Source organism: Panthera tigris, chromosome B4 (genome assembly GCF_018350195.1).
Source record: "Panthera tigris isolate Pti1 chromosome B4, P.tigris_Pti1_mat1.1, whole genome shotgun sequence".
Taxonomy (NCBI): Eukaryota; Metazoa; Chordata; class Mammalia; order Carnivora; family Felidae; genus Panthera; species Panthera tigris.
In genome coordinates, this window is record NC_056666.1 from 24,325,038 (window position 1) to 24,337,148 (window position 12,111).

A 12,111-nucleotide genomic window follows, 5' to 3' on the forward strand; every position below is an offset into this window, starting at 1 on the left:
ATCAGTGTATAAATCTAGTGTGCTATCAATACCACATTATATATACTTGACCTTTATAGCTTTGAATTCTAACATCTTGTTAATTTTTGGTATGTTTTCCATCTCCACCTCCATGACCTTCAGAATTTTCTGAAAAATCGAATGAGGAAAAAAACAGGAGGCAGAATGAATTCGGTTTCTTTGAGACTCATGTCCTGATTGCCGGGAGTCCTGGACATACACTGTTTGGGTTAGGGTTTTCCAATGGTCAAATAACATAGTAATGAAAAAAATACATATTTAGAGTTTGGAGATTGTCTGTTATTACACTGCTATGAGTATCCTATAGATTAAGATTTAGGGACAGGAAAAGGCAATCATTTATATTCTTTAACCTGGAATGTTTTCTCCCCAGTAAATCTGATGCTCAATTTTTTTTAAGTTTTTTTTAATGTTTATTTACTTTTGAAAGAAAGACAGAGCATGAGCAGGAGAGGGACAGAGAGAGAGGGAGACAGAATCTGAAGCAGGTTCCAGGCTCTGAGCTGTCAGCACAGAGCCCGACACGGGGCTCGAACTCACAAGCTGCGAGATCATGACCTGAGTCGAAGTCGGATGCTCAACCTCCTGAGCCACCCAGGTGTCCCAATGCTCAATTTTAATAGCCAATTTATCTTGAGTTCCTGTTACCCTATATCTCTTCTCTTTCAAATCATTTTATGGGAGTTCTTTTAGATTTTCTTCATTTTATTTCCATATTCTGTTTTATTTTTCTTTTTAACTGTGGAACACCTCAAAATCTTTTTTTTTAACTGAAGTATAATTAACACACAACGTTACATTAGTTTCAGGTGTACAACACTGTGATTCAACAACTATGTTATGCTATGCTCACCATAAGCTATTACAGTATTGTTGATTATATTCCTTATATTGTGCCTTTTATTCCTGTGACTTATTCATTCCATAGCTGGAAGCCTGTATCTCCCATTCATTCCCCTTCACCCATTTTGCCCAGTCCCACATCCTCTTCTCCTCTGACAACCATCCGTTTTTCCTCCATATTTAAGGGTCTGTCTCTGCTTTTTATTTGTTTATTCATCTTTTTTAGATTTCACATGAGTGAAATGACATGGTATTTGTCTTTCTCTGACTTATTCACTTAGCATAATATCTTCTAGATCTATCCATGTTGCTGCAAATGGCAAGATTTCATTCTTTTTTTTTAATACTTATTGATTTGGGGGAGCATGCAAGCAGGTGTAGGCAGAGAGAGGGGGTTGGAGGATCTGAAGCGGGCTCTGCACTGACAAGCTGACAGCAGAGAGCCCGACAGAGGGCTCAAATAAACCATGAGATCATGACCTGAGCTGAAGTTGGATGCTCAACTGACTGAGCCACCCAGGTGCCCCCTCATTCTTTTTTTATAGTTGAGTCATATTCCATTTTGTGTATATAGCACATCTTTATCCATTCATCTATCAGTGGCCACTTAAGTTACTTCCATATCTTAGCTATTGTAAATAATACTGCAATAAATATATCTTTTAGAAATAGTGTTTTCTTTTCTTTTCTTTTATAAATAGCCATTAAAGGAATTGCTGGATCATATGGTGTTTCTGTTTTTGTTTGAGGAAACTCCATACTGTTTTCCACAGTGGCTGCACCAGTTTACCTTCTCACCAACAGTGCACAAGGATTCCTTTTTCCCCACATCTCAAAATCTTTTTTTTTAATTTTTTTTTTACATTTATATATTTTTGAGAAACAGAGTAAGACAAAGCTTGAGCTGGGGAAGGGCAGAGAGAGAAGGAGACACAGAATCTGAAGCAGGCTCCAGGCTCTGAGCAAGCGGTCAGCACAGAGCCTGATTCGGGGCTTGAACCCACGAACTGTGAGATCATTACCTGAGCCAAAGTCGGATGCTCAACCGACTGAGCCACCCAGGCGCCCCTCAAAATCTTCTTAAAGTGGGTATAAAATAAATAATAATGTTACTTTCTACTTAAGGAAGATGATTAATCTTTTTTTAAGTTTTATTTTTATTTCTTTTGAGAGAGAGTGTGGAGGAGAGGCAGAGAAGGAGCGAGAGAATCCCAAGCAGGCTCTGTACTCTCAGTGTGGAACCTAACTTGTGAGATCAAGAGACCTGAGCCAAAAATCAAGAGTTGGACACTTAACCAACTGAGCCACCCAGGTGCCCTGGAAGATGATTAATCTTGTGTTTTAGCATTTGGGTAGAAAAGTAAGCTCTAAACTGACATTTAAAACAAAAATGCAAATTCAGATTTTAAAACAAAAATATTTAATAATTAAAACTGATAAAGTGCTCTACATTTTTCCTAAGCATGTCCGTAAAATTGAAGATAAATGATTTACATTAAATCTCTCCTCGGGGTGCCTGGGTGGCTCAGTCAGTTAAGCATCCGACTTTGGCTCAGGTCATGATCTCATGGTTCCTGAGTTCGAGCCCCGCGTGGGGCTCTGTGCTGTCAGCTCAGAGCCTGGGGCCTGCTTCAGCTTCTGTGGTTCCCTCTGTCTCTGCTCCTCCCCTACTCATGTTCTGTCTCTCAAAAATAAATAAACTTAAAAAAAATTTTTAATAAAAATAAAAAAAAAACCCTCATGCACTGTACTCTTTTCTGTTTGTTTTTGTTTTATGATGATCTTTTGATATCAGATGCTGCAAAAACATCTGGGGAAATGACCTGGGGAAAGCCTGGTCATTATGCAGATCTCTGGGACAATACAAGAAAGGTGTTAATGGCATAATTTTCTTAGAAAATGATTCTGAGCTCACAGGTAAAACAATGTCTGTGGCTACACAGAATTGTCCAGTTGCTTCAACCTGACATAGATTAATGAACAAATCCTGTGATGTCCAGGACAAAAGATCCTTCATTAGAATTATCTGGATCTGGGGCACCTGGATGGCTCAGTCAGTTAGGCATCTGACTTCAGCTCAGGTCATGATCTTGTGGTTCATGAGTTTGAGCCCCACGTCGGGCTCTGTGCTGACAGCTCAGAGCCTGGAGCCTGCTTCGGATTCTGTGTCTTTGTCTCTCACTGTCCATCCCCTGGTTGCACTCTGTTTCTCAAAAATAAACATCAAAAAAAAAATGATCTGGATCTTACTTACCTTGATCAAAATTACCGCCTAGTTTGCAGAGGAAGAAATTCATTGGGATTTGAGGAGGATAATTTAGAATTCAGTGCCTCTCCAATCAAAAAAATAATAACCCCTTGCTGATTTTATTTCAGAGTATAAAAACCTTGATAGCATCCCTCCCCCACCATGTCTAGAGCAGGAAACAAGGACTCTCCATCTCACAGCCACAGAATCACCAAGATGAAGGGACCCTGGAAATGACCCACTACACTAACCAGGATTCTGACTGTATATAACAAAACCACTGGAGCAATCTTAAGCAGAAAGTAGGACTTGATTACAGAACTCAGAGCAGAATGCCAGTACCCAAGGCTCCCTGTGTACATAGACTGTAAGGCAGGGCCTGGGACTGGTCCCTGGAAGCTCATAGTTCACCCTTCTGCTCATTTCTGCCCCTGTCCACACGCTTGCCTTATTGTCACTCTCTTTACAAACACCATCATTCTCTTTGTGTTGTCACTCCACTTTTCAGTTCTGAAGGCAGAAGACAGTCGGGCCTGACAATATGCTTAACCTAGAGCCCAGGGCTGAGTCATAGCCTGGGTCTCCTAACTTCTATCCGTACCGTACCTTTCCTTTACAGGGAAGAACTATGAAAATTCAAACATTAAAATGTTTGTGAGTTTTAGCATCTGATAATACATACATATATATATATACACATATGTATGTATGTATTTTAGGAAAGCTATTGAAGATAATTAACTGATTTTGTGGGCAAAATATTGACAGTTTTACTCAATGCATTGTGTCGCTCCATTCCTTGTTTGCCTGTGTGGTGGGCCCACTTTGATCTCCACTGTATGAGTATCCAAAAAAGAATCCAGTGTTAAGGTCTTTTCAGTCAGGAATCTTAGAAATCAGGGCTTCTTTTGCCTCATCTCAGAGTAGAAGTTTGCTTTCAAGAGGCCCAGGTACCAAATCAGGAGCTCTGTGCAGTTTTCACTCAAATGGAACAGAATCTCTGGTGTCTTGCAGAAGAATCTTCACAAACACTACTTATACATGAGTCTACCTAGGTCAGCCTCAAAAATGCACCAGATTTGTTCCCTGTTTATGAAAAGCTTAGCCACAGATTTAGATGTGAGGGAAGTACCAACATTGGGGTGGAGACAGCAGGAGAAGAACTATGGAATTAAGACAGTAATTCTAGGGGTGCCTGGGTGGCTCAGTCAGTGAAGTGTCCCACTCTTTTTTTTTTTAAGTTTATTTCTTTTTAGAGAGCATGAGCAGGGAAGGGGCAGAGAGAGTGAGAGAGAGTCCCAAGCAAGGATTATGACCAAGAGCCAAACCAAGTGTTGGACGCTTAACCTACAGAGCCACCAAGGCGCCCGGTAAGTGTCCCACTCTTGATATTGGCTCAGGTCATGATCTCACAGTCATGGGATCCAGCCCCATGTCAGGCTCTGTGCTGGGTGCGGAGCCTGCATGAGATTCTCTCTCTCCTTCTCCCCCTCCCCCTCCCCCACTTGTGTGCATGCACACACTTTCTCTCTCTAAAAAACAAAAACAAAAACAAAACAGTAATTCTTTATCATAATTTATAGCTACAGAATTTCTTGCATAATATTCCCAATAGGACAAAGACTAGAATACCTGCAAAGCAAAATAAAACAAAACACAGGTTTGATCAGGTTTACAAGAAACAAGATTTAACCTGCCAGGAGACAGAATCTCCTGCTTTCAGAAGGTCTCAAAGGGGAAATGAACATTTAAGCTTCTACTACGTGTTTTAGGTATTTTATTTAGTCATAGAAACAATGGCTGGTATGATAGTGAAATTATCACACACTGATAACTGAACCTTTGAAGTGTGAGACTTTTTTTACGACTTAATACACTGTCAGTTTTTATAAATGACCCCATCTATGTTTAAGTACATGTTGGTTAGAACAAGCTTGCTAAGCATGTGGCTCAAGTCTTCCACAGCCTAATATCTAGTCTGCTTGATACATCAATTACTTGGAAGAATGTTTTAAATCCCTTTTGACGAAGGTGGATTTGTCAATAGCTTTTAATTGTTACAGTAAATTCTGCTTATATATTCTGACACTTTATTAAGTGTAAACAAAATTTATTTGTATATTTTGTGAATTATGAATTGAATGCTATATCTCTATGTATTGTTTTCTGCTTGTTATATTCACACAGCTACACCATCTCTTTTCAGTTACTTGCCTGAAAAAATCTTTCTGTTCATTTACTCCCAAACTTTTGACATCATTATGTTCTAGCTTTGCCACTTGTAAATGGCATATAAGGGGATTTTGTGTTTGTATGGAGTCCAGCAAATATTGTCTTTTAGCTGGAAAATGTATTTTTTAACTCTTATTGTAATTATATATTTGCAATTGTTTTTAATATCTTATTTATCTTATTTTGTACTTTCTATTTGGATTTTTCTGTTTTTTTTTCTATCTTTTCATGTAATTAAGGATTTTTCTCTTACTCTGTTTTTTAATCTTATTAGAAAGCTGTACAGTGGCTACCTATAAGTGACAGCATCATACTCAATAAAGTCTAAACAACTTTAACCAGGAGAATACAAGACTTGAGAACACTTAAATTTCAGACACACACAATTATTGTCCAATATTTGAGTTCCATCTCAGGGTTTGTTTTTTTTCCCTAGAATATCTTTATTACACCCTCATTCTTGAAAGATGGCTTCACTGGATACAAAATAACCTGTTGGCGGTAAATACTTTAGTAAATACTAGACAACAGTGAGTTCTTTGAAAAGATTGTCCCCCTATCTTCTAGCTTCCACTGTTGCTGTTGAGAAGTTGGCTGTCAAGTTATATTTTCATTTTGGTCATCTTTTTCTTCCCTTCTGGATGATTTTAAGACTTTTCTTTGTTTTGGGTCCAAGTGTGGGTTTCTTTTTATTTGAATGCTTGGGAATCTATTAAGGCTCCTAATTTTACAAATATGCGGATTTCACTAATCTGGAAAATTCTCATCTATTTTGTTTTCAAATATTGCCTCTCCTTATCCAATTATGGAACTCTAGTGAAAGTATGTCAGGCTTTCTAACTATCCTTCGTATCTCTTAATTTCATATGTTTTCCCTTTCCTTATGTATTCTAGATAAACTAATCAGATCTTAATTCCCACTAATTCTCTGTTTAGCACAATCTAATCTGTGTGTAAGCTATCTATTGAGTTTTTAAAATTTTTTCAATGACTTAAATTTTTAGAGCAGTTTTAGGTTCACAGCAAAGTTGAGCAGAAAGTAGAGGGAATTCCCTTATGGCCCCTGCCCTCCTGCACTTTTAACATTCTGCAACAGAGTGCTACATGTATTACAATTGATGAATTTCATTGGCACATCATTATCACGCAGAGTCCACAGTTTACCTTAGGGTTCACTCTTAGTGTTAACACCATCTATGGGTTTTCACAGATGACATGTATCCACCTTTACAGTACCATACAGAATAGTTTCGCTGTCCTGAAAATACCCTATACTCCTCCTATTTATCATCCTCTCCCCCAAAGCCCCTGGCCACCACTGATCTTTTTACTGTCTCCATTGTTTTGCCTTTTCCAGAATGTTGTAAAGTTGGAATCACATAGTGCATAGCCTTTTCAATTAGCTTATTTCATGTAGTAATATGTACTTAATTCCATGTCTTTTCATGGCTTGATAGCCCATTTCTTTTTAGCGCTGAATAATATTCCATTGCCTGGATGTACCACAGTTTATTTTTACATTCACCAACTGAAGGGCATCTTCGTGGCTACCAAGTTTTGACAATCATGAGTCAAGCTACTGTGTGATGAATTGCATGGTAAAAGTCTGTTCAGTTTTGCAAGAAACTGCCAAATTGTCTTCTAAGGTGGCTGTACCATTTTGCATTCCCACCAGCAATGTATGAGATTTCTTGTGCTCTACATCCTCACCAGCATTTGGTGTCATCCATGTTCTGGATTTGGGCCATTCTAATAGGGGTGTAGTAGTAGTTCATTATTGTTTTAATATGCAATTCCCTAATGACATATGATATTGAGCATATTTTCATATGCTCGTTTGCCATCTGTGTATCTTCTTTGGTGTGGTGTCTGTTCAGATCTGTTGCCCATTTTTTAATCTGGTTCATTTTTTTATGTTCAGTTTTAAGAATTCTTTATATGTTACATATAAAGAATTATATGTAATTATATCTATGTTTATATACAGTTCTTTATCAAATGTGTCTTGTGCAAATATTTTCTCACAATCTCTGACTTGTCTTCTTCTCTTGACACTATCTTTCACAGAGCAGAAGTTTTTAATTTTAATGAAGTCTATCTTATCAGTTCTTTCATGGATCATGCCATTGTTGTATCTAAAAAGTCATTGCTAAACCCAAGGTCCCCTAAATTTTCTCCTATGTCATATTCTAGGAATTTTGTAGTTTTGCATTTTATTTTTAGGTCTGTGATCCATTTTGACTTAATTTTTGTGAAAGATGTAAGGTTCGTGTCTAGATTTTGCTTTCACATGTGATACCCAGTTGTTCTACAACCATTTGTAAAAAGACAGTCTTTTCTCCATTGTATTGCCTTTGCTCCTCTGTCAAAGATCAGTTAACTGTATTTCTGTGGTCTGATTTCTGGGCTCTCTATTCTGTTTCCCTAATCTGTTTGTTCTTTTGCCAATACCACAAGGTGTTGATTAGTATAGCTTTATAATAAGTCTTGAAGTCAGATAGTCACCCAGTTTTGTTCCTTAATATTGTGTTGGCTATTCTAGATCTTTTGCCTCTCCATATAAACTTAAGAATCAGTTTGTCAATATCTATAAAATAGCTCACTGGGATTTTGATGGGGATTGCTATGAATCTATAGATCAAGTTGTGAAGAACTGGCATCTTGACAATAGAGTCTTCCTACCCAGGAATGTGGAATATTGCTCCATTTATTTAGTTCTTCTTTGCTTTCTTTTATTAGGGTTTTGTAGTTTTCCTCACATAGATCTAATACATATTTTGTTAGACTTTTACCTAAGTATTTCATTTTGGGGGTGCTAATGGAAATGGTATTTTTAATTTTGGATTTTAGTTGTTCATTGCTAGTCTATAGGAATGCAATTGCACTTGACTTTTGCATATAACCTTGAATCTGGCAACCTTACTATAATTGCTAATTAGTTCTAGGATCTTTTTTTCTTATCAATTGTTTTTTAATTTTCTACATAGAAACATGACTGTATTTTCTTCCTTCCCAGTCTGTATACCTTCTATTTCCTTTTGTTGTCTTATTGAATTATCTAGGACTTCCAGTATGATGTTTAAAATCAGTGGTGAGAGGCAACATCCTTACCTTGTTCCTGACCTTAGTAGGAAAGCTTCTAGTTTCTTACCATTAAAGTGTTAGCTGTAGGGTTTTTGTAGATGTTCGTTAGAAAGTTGAGAAAATTCCCCTCTACTCCTAGTTTGTTCACATTGTTTATCATGAATGGCTGTTGAATTCTGTCAAATGCTTGTTTCTGCATCTGTTGATATATCATGTGGTTTCGGTTTTATTGATTTTCTCTACTGATTTCTGGTTTTCAGTTTCATTGATTTCTGCTTTTTCATTTCTTTACTTCTGCTTATTTTGGACTTAATTTACTCTTCTTTTTCTAACCTTCCAAGTAGGAAGATCAGATTATTGATTTAGATTATTCTTTTCTACTGTATGCATTCAATGCTATAAATCTTTCTTTAAGCACTACATCGCACACATTTTGATAAGTTGTATTTTCATTTCCATTAAATATTTTTTCATTCCTCTTGAGATTCCTTCTTTGACTTATGTGTTACTTAAAAGTATGTTGTTTAGGGGTGCCTGGGTGGCTCAGTTGGTTGAGCATCCAACCTCAGCTCAGGTCATGATCTCGTGGTTCATGGATTCAAGCCCCATGTCAGGCTCTGTCCTGACAGCTCAAAGCCTGAAGCCTGCTTTGGATTCTGTCTCCCTGTCTCTTTCTGCCTATCCCTCACTCACGCTCACTTGCTCGCTCTCTCTCTCAAAAATGGATAAACACTGGAAAATTTTTTAAATAAATAAAGTATTTTGTTTAATATCCAAGTTTTTGGAGATTTTCCAGGTATTTTTCTGTTATTGATTTATATTTAATTCCATCATAATCTGAGAGCAGACATGGTATGATTTATATTCTTTCAAATTTGTTAAGGTGTGTTTTACGGCTCAAAATATGGTCTGTCTTGGTGAATGTTCCATGTAAACTTGAGAAGAATGTGTATTCTGCTGTTATCAGATACAATAGCCAATAGATATTAATTATATCCAGTTGATTGATGATGCTCAGTTCATCTGTGTCCTTACTAATTTTCTGCCTGCTGGATCTGTCCATTATTATCTGGTATTATACATGTTGTGAAGTCTCCAACTATAATAGTGGATTCATCTATTTTTCTTTTCTATTAGTTTTTGCCTCATGTGTTTTGACTCTCTGTTGTTAGGCACATACACATTAAAGATTGTTATGTCTTCTTGAAGAATAAGCCCTTTTATCATTCTGTAATGCCCTTATTTATCCCTGATACTTTTCCTTGCTTGGTTGTCTGCTCTGAAATTAATATAGCTAATCCAGCTTTCTTTTGTTTTTGTTAGCATGATGTATCTTTTTCTATCCTTTTAATCTATATATGTAATTGTACTTAAAGTGGGTTTTGGGGTGCCTGAATGGCTCAATCAGTTGAGCGTCCAACTTCAGCTCGGTCATGATCTCACGGTTCATGGGTTCGAGCGCAGCCTCAGGCTTGTGCTCAATGCTTGCTTGGAGCCTGTAGCCTGCTTTGGATTCTGTGTCTCCTTCTCGTCTGTTCCTCCCCTGCTCGCACTCTCTCTCACTCTGTTTCTCAAAAATAAATAAGTGTAAAAAAAAAAAGTAAAAAAATATAAATAAATAAATAAATAAATAGAGTTTCTTGTAACCAGCATATAGTTGGGTCTTGATTTTTTACCCACTCTGGTAATCTCTGTCTTTTAATTGGTCCATTTAGACCATTGATGTTTAAAGTGATTATTCATATAGTTGGATTATTATCTACCATATTTGTTACTGTTTTCTACTAGTTGCCCTTGTTCTTTCTTTTTATCTTCCACTCTTTTTCTGCCTTTTGCGATTTTAGTGGGATATTTATATGATTCCATTTTCTTTCCTTTGATTTTCTCTTTTTTAGTACATCAATTATACTTTTTTTTTTACCTTTGTTAGTGGTTGCTCTAGAGTTTGTAATATACATTTACAAGTAATCCAAATCCACTTTCTTTTTTTTAAGTTTATTTATTTATTTTTGAGAGACACAGCCAGCGTGAGCAGGGAAGGGGCAGAGAGAGAAAGGGAGAGAAAATTCTCAGCAGACTCCATGCTGTCAGCACAGAGCCCAACATGGGGCTCAAACCCACAAAACTGAGATTATGACCTGAATCAAAACCAAGAGTCAGATGCTTAACCAACTGAACCACCCAGGTGCCCCCAAATCCACTTTCAAATAACACTGCACTGCTTCATGGGCAATGCAAGTACTTTATAACAAAATATATTTTATTCCTCCCTCCTGTTTTTTTTATCATTACTATTACTCATTTCACTTACACATAAGCCATAATCATCTAATGCATTGTTGCTAATGTTGTTTTTAACAAACTGCTATTACATCAATTAAGAATAAGAAAAATAAAACTTTCTTTCATCTTCACTTATTCCTTCTCTAATGTTCTTTCTTTATGTACATATGAGTGTCCAGCATATCATTTTCCATCCCTCTGAAGAACTTCTTTAAGCATTTCTTGCAAGGCAGTTCTGCTGGTGACAAATTTCTCTTTTCTTTTTCTCTTTTTTAAGAAAGTATTTTTCCTTCACTTAAAAAAAATTTTTTTTCAAACAGAGGGTTACCGGAGGGGTTATGGGAGGGGGGATGGGCTAAATGGGTAAGGGGCATTAAGGAATATACCCCTGAAATCATTGTTGTACCATATGCTAACTAACTTGGATGTAAATTAAAAAAATAAAATAAATAAAAAATAAATTAAAAAAATTTTAACGTTTATTTTTGAGAGAGAGAGAGAGCACATGCGAGCAGGGGAGGGGCAGAGAGAGAGAGACACCCACAGAATCCCAAGCAGGCTCCAGGCTCTGAGCTGTCAGCACAGAGCCTGACATGGGGCTCGAACTCACAAATGGTGAGATCATAACCTGAGCCGAAGTTGGACGCTTAACCAACTTAGGATAATTTTGTAGGCTACAGAATTCTGTCTAGGTTGGTGGGTTTTTTTTCTGTAAACACTTTAAATATTTCACTCCATTTTCTTATTACTTGCATGGTTTCTGAAAAGTCAGATATAATTTTATCATTGTTCCCCCACATATAAGATGTTTTATTCTTCTGACAACTTCTGGGATTTCTTCTTTATCTTTGATTTTCTAGAGTTTGTATATGATATTCCTGGGTGCTAATGGTGTTGTTTTGGGGGTGTTTATCCTACTTGGTATTCTCTGAGCTTCCTGGATCTGTGGTTTGGTGTCTGACATTAATTTGGGAAAATTCTCAGTCATTACTTCTCTTCCTTTCTTCCCAGTGTGTGTATAATATACCTTTTGTAGTTGTCCCATAGTTCTTGGACATTTTGTTTTATTTTGTTTTCAGTCTTTTTCCTCTTTGCTTTTCAATTTTAGAAGTTTCTATTGACATATCCTCAAGCTCAGGATTCTTTCTTCAGCTGTGTCCAGTCTACCAATGACCCCATCAAAGGCATTCCTCATTTATATTACAATGGTTTTCATCTCTAGCATTTCTTTTTTACTCTCTCTTAGATTTTCCATCTTTCTATTTACATTATCCATCTATTTTTGCATGTTATCTACTTTTTCCATTAGAGGCCTTAGCATAGTAATCATGGTTATTTTTAAATCCTGGTCTGAGAATTCCAACATTCCTGCCATATCTGACTGTGGCTCTGATGCTTGC